This window comes from Rattus norvegicus, chromosome 7 (genome assembly GCF_021556685.1).
Source record: "Rattus norvegicus strain SHRSP/BbbUtx chromosome 7, alternate assembly SHRSP_T2T, whole genome shotgun sequence".
Lineage (NCBI taxonomy): Eukaryota > Metazoa > Chordata > Mammalia > Rodentia > Muridae > Rattus > Rattus norvegicus.
In genome coordinates, this window is record NC_141540.1 from 25,747,929 (window position 1) to 25,759,791 (window position 11,863).

General features: G+C 40.6%; 1 pseudogene; it reads right to left on the minus strand.

Annotated features, from left to right (window-relative positions):
• Positions 1–11,863, minus strand: part of LOC148004563 (RNA-binding protein MEX3A pseudogene) — a 39,175-nt pseudogene that overhangs the window by 15,673 nt on the left and 11,639 nt on the right.

Consider the following 11,863-nt stretch of genomic DNA (forward strand, 5'->3'; position numbering starts at 1 on the left):
CTAGTATGAGATCTCTCCATTTTCCTTATGAAGGCACACAGTGCTATTACTGTTCCTCTTACCACACTTCTTACTGTGTGCTGTAAGTTTGGGTATATTGTGCTTTCATTATCATTGGATTCTGAAAAGTCTTTCATTTTTTAATGTTTTTCTCTAACCAAATGATCATTGGATAGAGAGCCGTTCAGTTATCCTGGGTGTGTGTGTGTTTGCTGTTTCTGTTGTTGTTGACGTCCACATTCAATCTGTGCTGATCTGATAGAATGCATGGGGTTATTTTAATCTTGTATTTATGGAGGTTCCTTTTATGCTCAATATATTGTCGATTTTGGGAAGGTTCTGTGAGTGATAAGAAGGTACATTCCATTATGTTCGGGTGAAATGTCCTGTAGTATTTGTTAATCCATTAGGTTTATAGTCTCTGTAATTTTCATTGTTTCTCTGTTTCACTCACCTGTCTATTGATGAGAGTGGAGTGTTGAAGTTCACCGTTATTATTGTGTGCTGTTCAGTGTGTATTTGAGCTTTAGTAAAGTGTCTTTTATGAATCTGACTGCCCTTGCAATTGGGCATAGATGTTCAGAATTGAGATTTCATCTTGGTAGATTTTTCCTTTGAAGAGTATGGAATGTCTTTCCTCCTCTCCTTTGATTAAATTTGGTTGGAAGTCTATTTTATTACATATTACAATAGTAATTCCATCATATTTCTCAGGTCCACTTGCTTGGAAAATCATCTTATAGCTTTATAGTCTGATATAGTGTCCACTGTTTTGCTGCGTTTTGTTTCATGTATGCAGTAGAATGCTCAATCTTGTTTTAGGTTTCAGTCTGTTAGTCTGTGTCTATTTTTATTGGTGATTTGACATTGAGAGATGTTAAGGACCAATGATGGTTAGTTGCTATTATTTTGATGTTGATGTTGGGGGTGTTAGTGTGTGTATGTAATTCTCTTCTCCTCTCTCTCTCTCTCTCTCTCTCTCTCTCTCTCTCTCTCTCTCTCACTCTCTCTCTTTCTCTCTGTGTGTGTCTGAGTGTTTGTGTGTGTGTGTGTCTGAGTGTTTGTGTGTGTGTGTGTGTGTGTGTGTGTGTCTGTGTGTGTGATCATTAATCTCTTGTATTTTCTCAGGTGTAGTTATCCTCGTGTGTTGGAGTTTTACTTCTAGTACACTCTTTAGGACTGGAATAGTAGAAAGATATTGTTTAAAATTTGTTTTGTCATGGAATTTCTTGGTTTCTATTTCTATGATGATTGAGTGTTTTGCTGAGTATTGTATTTTGGGGTGGCGCCTGCCTTTTCTTAGGATCAGCAAGAAATATGTCCCGAATTTTTATCTTTTAGAGTCTCTTTGGAGAAGTCAAGTGTAATTCTGATACTGTTATTGCCTACTTGTCCTTGGTCCTTTGCAGCTTTGAGTACTCTTCCTTGTTCTATCCATTTAGTGTTTTGATTATTATGTGGTGGAAGGACTTTCCTTTCTGGTACAATTTCTTCCTTTAGTTTGGGAATGTTTTTTCTAGGATTTTGTTAAAGATATCTTCTGGCAGTTGGTACCGAGAATCATCATCTCTTCTACTCCTATGATTCTTTGTTTGAGCTTTCCAAAGTGTCCCAAATTTCCTGGATGTTTTGAGCTAGGAACTTTTTTTTTACATTTATTTATTTACTTTATGTATGTATGTATGTATGTATGTATGTATGTATGTATGTATGTATACATCATACAGCTTTCTGCCTGCATGTATGCCTGCAGGCCAGAAGAGGGCACCAGACCTGATTATAGATGGTTGTGAGCCACCAAGTTGTTTGCTGGGAATTGAACTCAGGACCTCTGGAAGAGCAGACAGTGCTCTTAACCTCTGAGCCATCTCTCCAGCCCCAGAGCTAGGAACTTTTTACATTTGGTGTTTTCCTTTACTAATCTATCATTTCTTTAGTATCTTGTATGCCTGCAGTTCTCTATTGCATCTCTTGTATTCTGTTGCTTTTGCTTGTATCTGTACGTCCAGTTCTCTTTTCTAGGTTTTCTGTCTCCAGGGTTGTCTCCATTCCTATTTTCCTTACTGCTTCTATTTCCATTTTTAGGTCGTGGACCATTTTATTCATTTCCTTTCCCTGTTTATTTATATTTTCCTGTATTTTTAAGGGATTTATTTGTCTTCTCTTTATAGGCTTACACCTCTTTTTGCTTTCCTATATTTTTTAAAGGAATTCTTTTTATCTCCATTAAAGGCCTCTATCGTCTTCATGACATGGGGTTTATGGTTATAGTCTTGCTCTTCAGGGGTGTTAGGATATTCAGGGCTTGATGAAGTAGGAGAACTGTATTCCAGTGGTGGCATATTGCAGTGGCTTCTGTGGATTATTTTCCTGAACTTGCCTGTTTCTCTCTGGTTGTCTGTGTTGGTGGCTGAACTTGGTGTCTTGGGTTGGAGTAGACCTCCTGGTATGCATAGGAAACTGTGGACTGGGACTTTGTGTACTGCTGTATAGCTGCAGGTGCAGAGGTTAGAGGTCATTCACTGGGAATCAGTTCCCTCCTTTTGTCTGAGACCTGGGAATTGAAGTCATGTCTTCAGGCTTTGTAAGAAGTGAATGTCTTTGTGTGAAGAACCATCTCATTAATCCAAGTATTTTAGGGTTTGGCGATGTTGTTTTCTGGTACTGGGAACTGAATTTACGGCCTCATATATATTAAGCAAGCCGCCTACCACCAATCTATGTTCCTAGCTCTATATCCTTTATATTCCTTTGAGTTTGCATAATAAATCTATAAGAAGTGCGACCACAAGTCAAACTCCAAAAATTCTGGACAAATTAAAAAAAAAGAAAAAGAAAAAAGAAGAAAAGGTTTATTTTTCTTACAATGCAAGTTAGAAAATATAAAAACTGTCCCCACACTATACTTATTAAGTATTGCCTCCTTTGTGTGTGTGTGTCAGGAGAGCAGTGTGAGCATCACAGAACATAGCTCTCAGACTGCCAGGCCAACAGTGTTCCCCAACCTTCATAGGGCAGCACTGACTACTTCCATTCCTGTTAGGAGCTTCTTTCATTGTCTACCCTCCTACTCCCTTTTAAAGTTCTTACCAACCGTTATCTAAAACTGTGGTGAGTCATATTGTGTATCTATGCAGGGGAATGATGTCACCAGGGACTGAATGTGTCTCGTTGAATCCTCTGAGGTTGAACTTAGCACATGAAAACGCTGGAAGAGAGTACATGCTTGGGCTGCATGCCCCTGTACTCATGTTCTCAGTCTTCATCCTTGTATCCAGAAAATCTTTCTCTTTCAATAGGACCCTTGTCTACCTCTTTCTTCTCCACGAAATTGCAGGGTTTCATGCATCATTGTAGTGTGGAATAAGAATATTGACATAATTTTCCCAATGGATATTATCAGAATAGATGGACAATTATGCAAGACACCGTTCAATAGCAAGTAGATCTACAGAAATGATGCTTCCTCTCGGGAAAATAAAATTTATGCTTTTTTCAATGGTCTGTTTTGGTGCTATTGTATACCAGATAACATTCTAAGCAGTTTTTCTCAACTTCACTTTTAATAAACAAAACCTCCATGTAATATTATTTATAATATTCTGGTCCATCAATGTGGCATTTCAGGCTGGAGCTCTTACATAACAGTTAGTTAATTTTTTAATTGATGTATAAAATCCCTGACAAAAGAAAACTCAGGGTTTCTTTGGGTTTACAACATTACTATACATTTTATATCTCAGGGAAGGATATGTTGGCCAGACAAGGAGGTAGTTGCTTCTACTGTGTCTGAAGTCAGGAAGCAGAAAGATAAATCTACTTACTTTCCCCTTTCCTTCAGTCTGGGACCCTGTTCCATGGAATGGTGCCTTTGCGTTCTATCTAGACGTTTCTATTTCAGGCGAACACTTTTGAACACAAATTCACGAATGTGTTCAGAGGTCAGTCTCTGACTCAGTTACTTTAGCATTGTTATAATATGGCACTATTACCTCGGCAATTTAAAGAATAAGGAGTTTCTTTGTGGCTAATAGTTTTGGAGAGTAGTACCTGACCATCTTGTCAGGGTGTATGGCTACAGGAAGGCAGTTATGGCATGTGAACAGTAGCTAACAAATTATTTCTTGAAGCACAAGCTAACTAGGAAAGATTTAGTCTTTAAAAACTTTTCAACTGGCTCCTAATGACGCACCTCCTCTAACAAGGCCACCCTTCTGATTTAATTCTAAACAGTTCTACTGCCTGGAGACCAACTATTCAAACATGTGAGCCTTTATGGGCTATTCTCATTCAAATGACTACAGCTACTATTTTATCTGAAACCTTAGTATAATTAACCATCTCAAATAACTTTTCCCAAATGACTCAGATGAGTGTTGGAACTAGAATTTCCATTTAAACCATGAATGAACCTGTCGTATTAACCAGTACAAAATACCTTCAATATTAATCCATGTAGTATATTGGATTATATCAAAATAGTGGTTACAATATCTTGTGACTAAGCTGTCTCTTTATAATCTAGAAATGATAGCCAAGCAAGACGAGAAACATGGTAGCTGATATATGACAGGGATAGTGCTGAAACCAGATTCCACTCCACATACTTTGATCTTAAATGATAGGAGAGTTGGAAAATTTCATTAAAATGACAAAGAAAATTCTGTCTGCCTATATGGAGATTTCCTTCATTCTTTTTCCCCTCAGAAATGTGTCCAGCTCTCTTAGTTGACTCTCATTTTTAGGCTTCCATTATATGATACCACGTAATGTCAAATAGTCTTGTTATCCCTCAACATGTCTCAGTGAGGGTCCTCAGCATATGAATAGGGTCACCAAAGCTTAGAACTATCAGTAACTTTTTATGATTATGTAGCTAATAGGCGTTAGAATCCAAATGATTACTGAAGGGATCTTAGAGAAAACATTCTTCAAAAGGGAGTCCCTTGGAAAGGCTTACAACGATTAGTGTCATAAATATGGATGTGCATGATTAAATATATGTCATACCTTTTCTTTTCCAAAGATACTTCTCATGACTGCTTTAATGGGTGTACCAGAGCTGTGAAGCAAATGGAAAATTTCCTTCTGTGAACTCTGGGTATTCTCCCCCTAAAATATACCACCCAGACAGGATGATATCAACCAGACTACACAGGTCCACAGAGAAAGCTTGACATGCTCACTTTGAGTGAATCACCTTCCTCTGGATGGCAGAATCAGGCAGGATCAAATCCAATAAGCATTGAAAGTCAAGAAAGAATGCTGAGGTGTGTAATGAGGTCAGACAGGTTCAATACCTAGGGCAACTTGGATCTGTTTCTCCTTTAATTATCCTTGAGACTTTATCTTATATTATAATGGTAGTGAATTAACAAAAACGCAGGAAGTAGGAAACAATAATAACATGGGGGGGGAATATATCTCATAGTAGAGCTTACATGATTGCCTTATTTCTTCATTTACCCTTTCTTAAGGACTATAACAAAAATGCCATTGTCTTCCAGGTATAGCCAGTGTGTCCCTGCATGATGTCAATCATGCAATCATTTTTCAGGCAGATGAGCTCAAGAACTTGATTCATGGCTTCAAATGTGGCTCTCTGGATGCAATTTTCTCTCATAAAAGCTAGCATTTCTGTAGGAAAATGTTTTCTTTTGTTTATCGGTATTCATTTTGTTCATAAGTATAAATTGCTACTTAACAGGTTTATAGATCTCCTTGTTCCCTAAATATTTTGAATTGTTTATCTTACTAGTTCCTGCCAGTCATATCGGCATCTTCAGAAACTTGGACAGGCTCCACCAGCCTTAAGAAAGTTTCCTTTTTCCCCTTTAGTGAAAATTGTAAAGATCTGTTTCTTCAAGATATGAAAACAGGGACTGGAGAGGTGGACAAATGCTGAGAGCACTGACTGCTCTTCCAGAGTTCCCTAGTTCAATTGCCAGCAACCACATTGAGGCTCACAACCGTCTGTTATGGAATCCGACACGTTATTCTGCTATGTCTTAAAACGTCAGCGTACATTGTTCTTTCATGAAACAAACAAACGTGTATATATATATATATATAAGTTTTTGTAAAAAAAAATATAGAGACATACATGCATGTGTGGTCCCCTCACATCAACTTAACAGTCAAAAATTCTTAAACAGCGTACCAGAAGTGACCCAAGAAAAGTCCCCAGAACAGAGTCAGGAACCTCCCATATAAACCAGAATTTCCCTAGAGTCACAACATAATTTTAGAGATTTAGGACTTGTTCCCGTCACGCCACATAATTTCCATGAACTTTTCCATACAGTAACAAGATATATGGACTTCTTCCCATGTGGGTATCCAATAAACAGAACTGCTTCTCCTGATGTTTCATTATATCCAATGTTTCTCATGTGGATTCCAATAACAAGGCTACTTCCCATACGGGTACATGTTCATCTACAACATGCAGGAATTTTTGGTATGTGGATTTGTGATATCTAGGAGTATCTCACACACACACACACACACACACACACACACACACACACACACACACACACACGATATAAACAACTTCTTCCTATTCAAGTAGCAAACATCCAAGACTGTTTCTTATGTGGGTCCCTGATATGCAGGAATTCTTTCTTTGTTGGAATATAATATCCAGTGCCTCTTGCCATGAACGTATAGTATTTCCAGGACTTCTTTCACTGTGGGTGAGTGAGATCCAAGACTTAATTTCATGCAAGTAAAATATATACAGGACTTTATCATTTTGGGTTTGAAGTAAACAGGATTGTGCCCCACCTTTGTTGATATCTATTGCTTCCTTCCATGAGAGTACCGTATCCAGGAATGTTTTTTTACATATGTGCATAATATCAACGGCTTTTCCTATGTAGGACCGTGATATCCCAAGTTTTTTCCATATACGTTTCAAATTTCCAAGACGTCTTTTCCTTCCATTGCAGGTACATGATACATAGTATTGCATGAATTCTTCCCATGCACTCCTTACCATGCATGTACCAATATTGAGGAATGATTCTCACACAGTAACATGATATCTGCAATTACTTCCCATGTGAGTGCATAAATTTGAGGACAGATTGCCTTATTAATCCAACATATCCAGAGCTGGTTCTTATGAACGTATATGATATCCATGACTGTTTCCAATGCTTATACATGACATATAGACCTTTGTCCTATGCAGTTGTGTAACATCTTGGACTTCTGACCATACACATACACTATAAGCTCTCAGGGGCCAGCCCTGATGATGACCAGGTCCCACAGAGGAGGTAAGGAGTCAGAAAGAAGTGAGTCAGTCATGGTGGTTTGGAGGAATCTTGCAGCCTGACTGATTGGTGGTCTGGTTGCTTCTTTCTTTATAGAGAACTCAGTAGGCAAGGATAGATTCACGTTCCAAAACATAGAAAATATCATTTTTGTCCCCAAACACGTTTTATCTCTTTTGGCCAGAAGTTTAGGCAACATTCATAAATCATGACAGAGCAGAATTATCTTTTACAATTATCGTCCCTCCTTAACCGCAGAACCCTACAGTTAGGATATTGTGGATTCCAGAGCACTGGACAGAACAGCATCGATGCCGGCCTGGGTGTCATGTCCTGAGCAGTGGAGCAGGGTACTAATTGTCATTAGGCCCAAGAAAAACTTTGAGCCAAAGCTAATGCAATTATTATTCAATTTCCAACATAGTACGATGTTTATATTTATTTATTTGTAGAATTTATTCATATGTACAATCTTGTTCTTTGGACATAGGACACCACTTCATGAGAAACGTTTTCTAAGAAATGGAGGTCTTGACACCTCAGTATCCTATCATTTTTTTCAAACCATCCTCTGTTCGTCAGAAAAAGCTGGAGATGACTCCAGGCCATCTAACTTTCTTGCTGTATCTTTTCCTGCAGAGTCTTGGTATATGTGGCCACCAATCTTCTATGCCACATGAGTGCCCGAGGCTATAGTAGTGAGAGGCTTTTGCCTGTTCTGCTGCTAAATTTTCTAGTCCACTGAATCTTGTTCACCTTTTTAAGTTCAGTTTGCTCTGATTACCTTGCTGCTGAGTAAGTACAGGGCAAATGTTCCAAGAATATCTATGAGCCAGAGACCCACTACGTGATCTCTGGTGTCTTTGAGTTACAACCTTCAGAGGGCAAGGATATCTTTCCAGTAGGGCCAGAAAGGCTAGCTCCCTAGAAACAGGAGTAATATGCTCAGGACTGTTGTGGGAAATCTTAGAAACAACTGAGATGTCCCTCAACAGAGGAATGGATACAGAAAATGCAGTACATTTACACAATGGAGTACTATTCACCTATTAAAAACAATGACAATGAAAGTTGCAGGCAAATGGAAGGAATCAGAAAATATCATCCTATGTGAGGTAAACCAGTCACAAAAGATCAAATGTCTGTTCAGTAAGTGGATATTAGGAGAAAAAGCTTGGAACACCAATGAGACAACTACCAGACCATATGAAGCTCAAAAGGAAGGGGGATTAAAGTATGGATTCTTCATTCCTACATAGAAGGGGTAACAAAATAATCACAGGAGGTAGAGAGAGGTAGGCACTTCGGAGCGAGAGGGAGGGGGTGGGGAAAAGGGGAGCAGGATCAGGTTTGAAAAGAGACAGGGAGAAATACAGAGGATCAGAAAATTAAAAGAATGTGTGCAGCAATGCGGAGTGGGGAACTAGGATAGCCACCAGAAAGTTGAGATTCTAGCAAAGCAAGAGGCTCCCAGGACGCATGGGGATCACATTAGTTGAAATACCCAACAGTGGGTTTCGAGATCCTGTAGAGATCATATCCAGAGGTTAGGCATGGTTTGCGCCTCAGACATGGGGCCACACACTCATCTCAAAAATATTAACACAGAATTAATTGTTCCTATCTGAAGGAAATGCAGGGACAAAGAATGGAGCAGAGCCCTGTGTTCCTTAAGTACCTTGCAAGGATCCCTGCCCCTAGTTGAGAACACTGTCCTGTATCAAGGCTGAACTGCAGAAACATGCCACAGAGCTATTCCACCTAAGTCTGGGGTACTCATCCAATGGGTTCACAGGAGCTCCATGCTGAAGTATGCACATGGAGTCAATTATGGGAAGGAGTGACTCAAGGGCTGCTGATGTCCAAATGTCTGACCGAGCTCTGGCTTCACCTCAGAAAATCTGTATTTCTGGAGCCTCAGGTACCCGGATATTAGCCATGCTGGTCATTGTTTTGGCTCATAGGCATCTCAGATGGCTAGGACTATGCATCGCCTCTCTCTTCAACTACCTACTGTTCATCAGTCTGAAATGAGATGATAAACTCAACAGCAAAGGACACTGAAGTACCTACAGGCTTTGACTTAATGAGTAAATGTCAGCCTGCTTGATCCATGAAAGCAAGAGCTTCTAGTTCTGCATCTTCCTTTCTTTTGCTCCTTAAGACATCATGACCAAGGCAACAAATTTATAAAAGATAGTGTGTGATTCAGACTCACATTTACAGAACTAGTACATTGTGGTACAGCAAAGGAACAGTTGAGAGCTCTCTGGGCCACAAGCGGGAGGCAGATTGGGAATCACTGGGAATGACTTGGGCTTTGGAAACCTATAAAACGAACCCTAGGGACACAGCTCTTCTCCAAGAAGCACTGCCTTATCCTTCTGAAACAGGTTAACCCACTAGGAACCAAATACTGAATCACATGGTTCTATGGGCACCAAACCCCTAAAGAGATCCTTAGCATCATCAGAAGGAAGGAAAAGTCCCTGAAGCAAAAGTCTAGACCAACACTGTGGAGATGTGCTGAGGGCACTGTCCATTTCATGTTCACATGGAGCATTTTTGCAGAAGTTATAAGGGAAAAGGAACACCATGTATATAAGTCTGCAGTCTGGGTTGGGGTTTCATCCCTATTGTCCAGGGAGCTGTTTTTTGCATCCAAAGGACTCCTATGTACCAGTCTTGGTTTAATTTCTAGTCTGTGTGTCAGGATTTTCCCTGGACCTGTCAGCAGAGGCCAAGGAAAGTACTCAACCTCGCTGCATGGCCAGCCTCTTCAGAAGGACAAACCTCAGGAGTAATCACAGCTCCCTGGGCTTGACATTGTAACATTAGCCTGCCCTGGCCTTGCAGGGACCTGACAGGCATAATCCTACCACCCTGGAAACACAGAGGAGCATCAGTACTACATTTGTCTCCATATTGCTGTTCTCCAAAAGTAAGAGCATCCGAATTTAATGTTCACATTCCACGTCCTGATGACATCTGTGTTTTATGTTAATCTTTGATGGCTCCTCCTGGGAAAACATTCTTGCCACGTCTGCGAAGAACATGACCAGAAAGTATCTGAACAGAACCTAACATCAAATAATGCCCCCAAATAAAGCCCAAACCACTTATTAAATGCAGGAAGCAGTGGACACTTACTAGAGCAGTAAGGAGTGGACCAGTTCTGAGAGGGGAAGACAAGAGATATTGTGGCCAAAATCAGTAGGCATAGTGTCTAATGTTTATGACCCAAGGTTAGAGTGAGGAATGGATGGAGACCCACAAATCAGTGTCAGGAAAATAAACAGGCCATGGGTAAGAGAAAGCAAATAAGACACATTGCATGCACAAGTGCATTCACAGAAGCTTGCACATAGACGCGCGCGCGCACACACACACACACACACACACACACACACACACTGAGAGAGAGGGAGAGAGAGAGAGGAGAGAGGAGAGAGGAGAGAGAGAGAGAGAGAGAGACAGATAGACAGACAGACAGTGTCTCTCTAAACAGGCCATTAATGGGGTGTCATCCTGGCTGGTTCCTTTTCTGAGCTATAGTGAACAATGCAACAATGATGCTGCATGTCTGAGGATCCCTGCATCACATCGATGGATCAGACAGCTGTCCTATTTTACTCGTTCTGAGGGACAAAATGGCTGGCAGCCAGTGGGGTGGCCCCAGTTTCAGTTCCCAGTATCAGTGTGTAAGCAACCATGATTCTCCCTGTCCCACCCATCGTTTGTTGACCTTGGTTTCCTCGTTACCTGTCATGGTGGGCAGGGCACAGGTCACATAAAGCACTTTAAATTCCTCTTCCAGGATGATGAGGATGGGGAACACTTGTTTAAGTATCTACCTTTGAGGGTCTTCTTTGGAGGACCATGTCTTTAGTTTTGTAGCCCCTGTATTCATTTGATGACAGGGTTGGTGTGTGAGTGTGTGTGTGTGTGTGTGTGTGTGTCCACATGCACACTCACGTGTGTAGTTTTATGTGGGTCAGTGGTGTCTGCCACAAGACAGAAGAGCTGGCTGTAGGATGAAATAGGTTTAAAAAATTCCAGGAATTCTCCTAATTGAAAAGTGTAGGCATTAGTTACAACTCAGGCCTACTGGTCTCAGTACAAGTGACATGACATTTCACCAGGATGATGATGTCACTTAGGGACAACACCTGAGATCCTCCCCCCTGCAAATGAAGCATCCTAACTTCTCAGATTGAGCCAAAGGGCAGCCTTCTTCCCTGGATCTCACCTCACCTCACCCCATGATGTTTTGAAGTTCCCTGTTCACAAGGAAAAAGGTCCATGAGTTATTTCACCGAGAATCGTGAGAGCATCCATTTACTGGGCTGCAATTCTCCCAGGAAGAGTTTTCTCTTAGGAAGTGTTACTTACTGGATCTTGGCACCATCCAGCAGGCTGGGTTTGAGGTTTCTCTGCAGGTTCTTAGCTTGCTACCGAAGATTCCATTGGCTATTAATTGCACACTATATACTGCCCCTGACTTTGTGACTCTGGCTCTGGTCCTGGGGTTCCATATAATGTGTAAAACACTCACTGGACAAGCACTGTCGAGTCAGGGG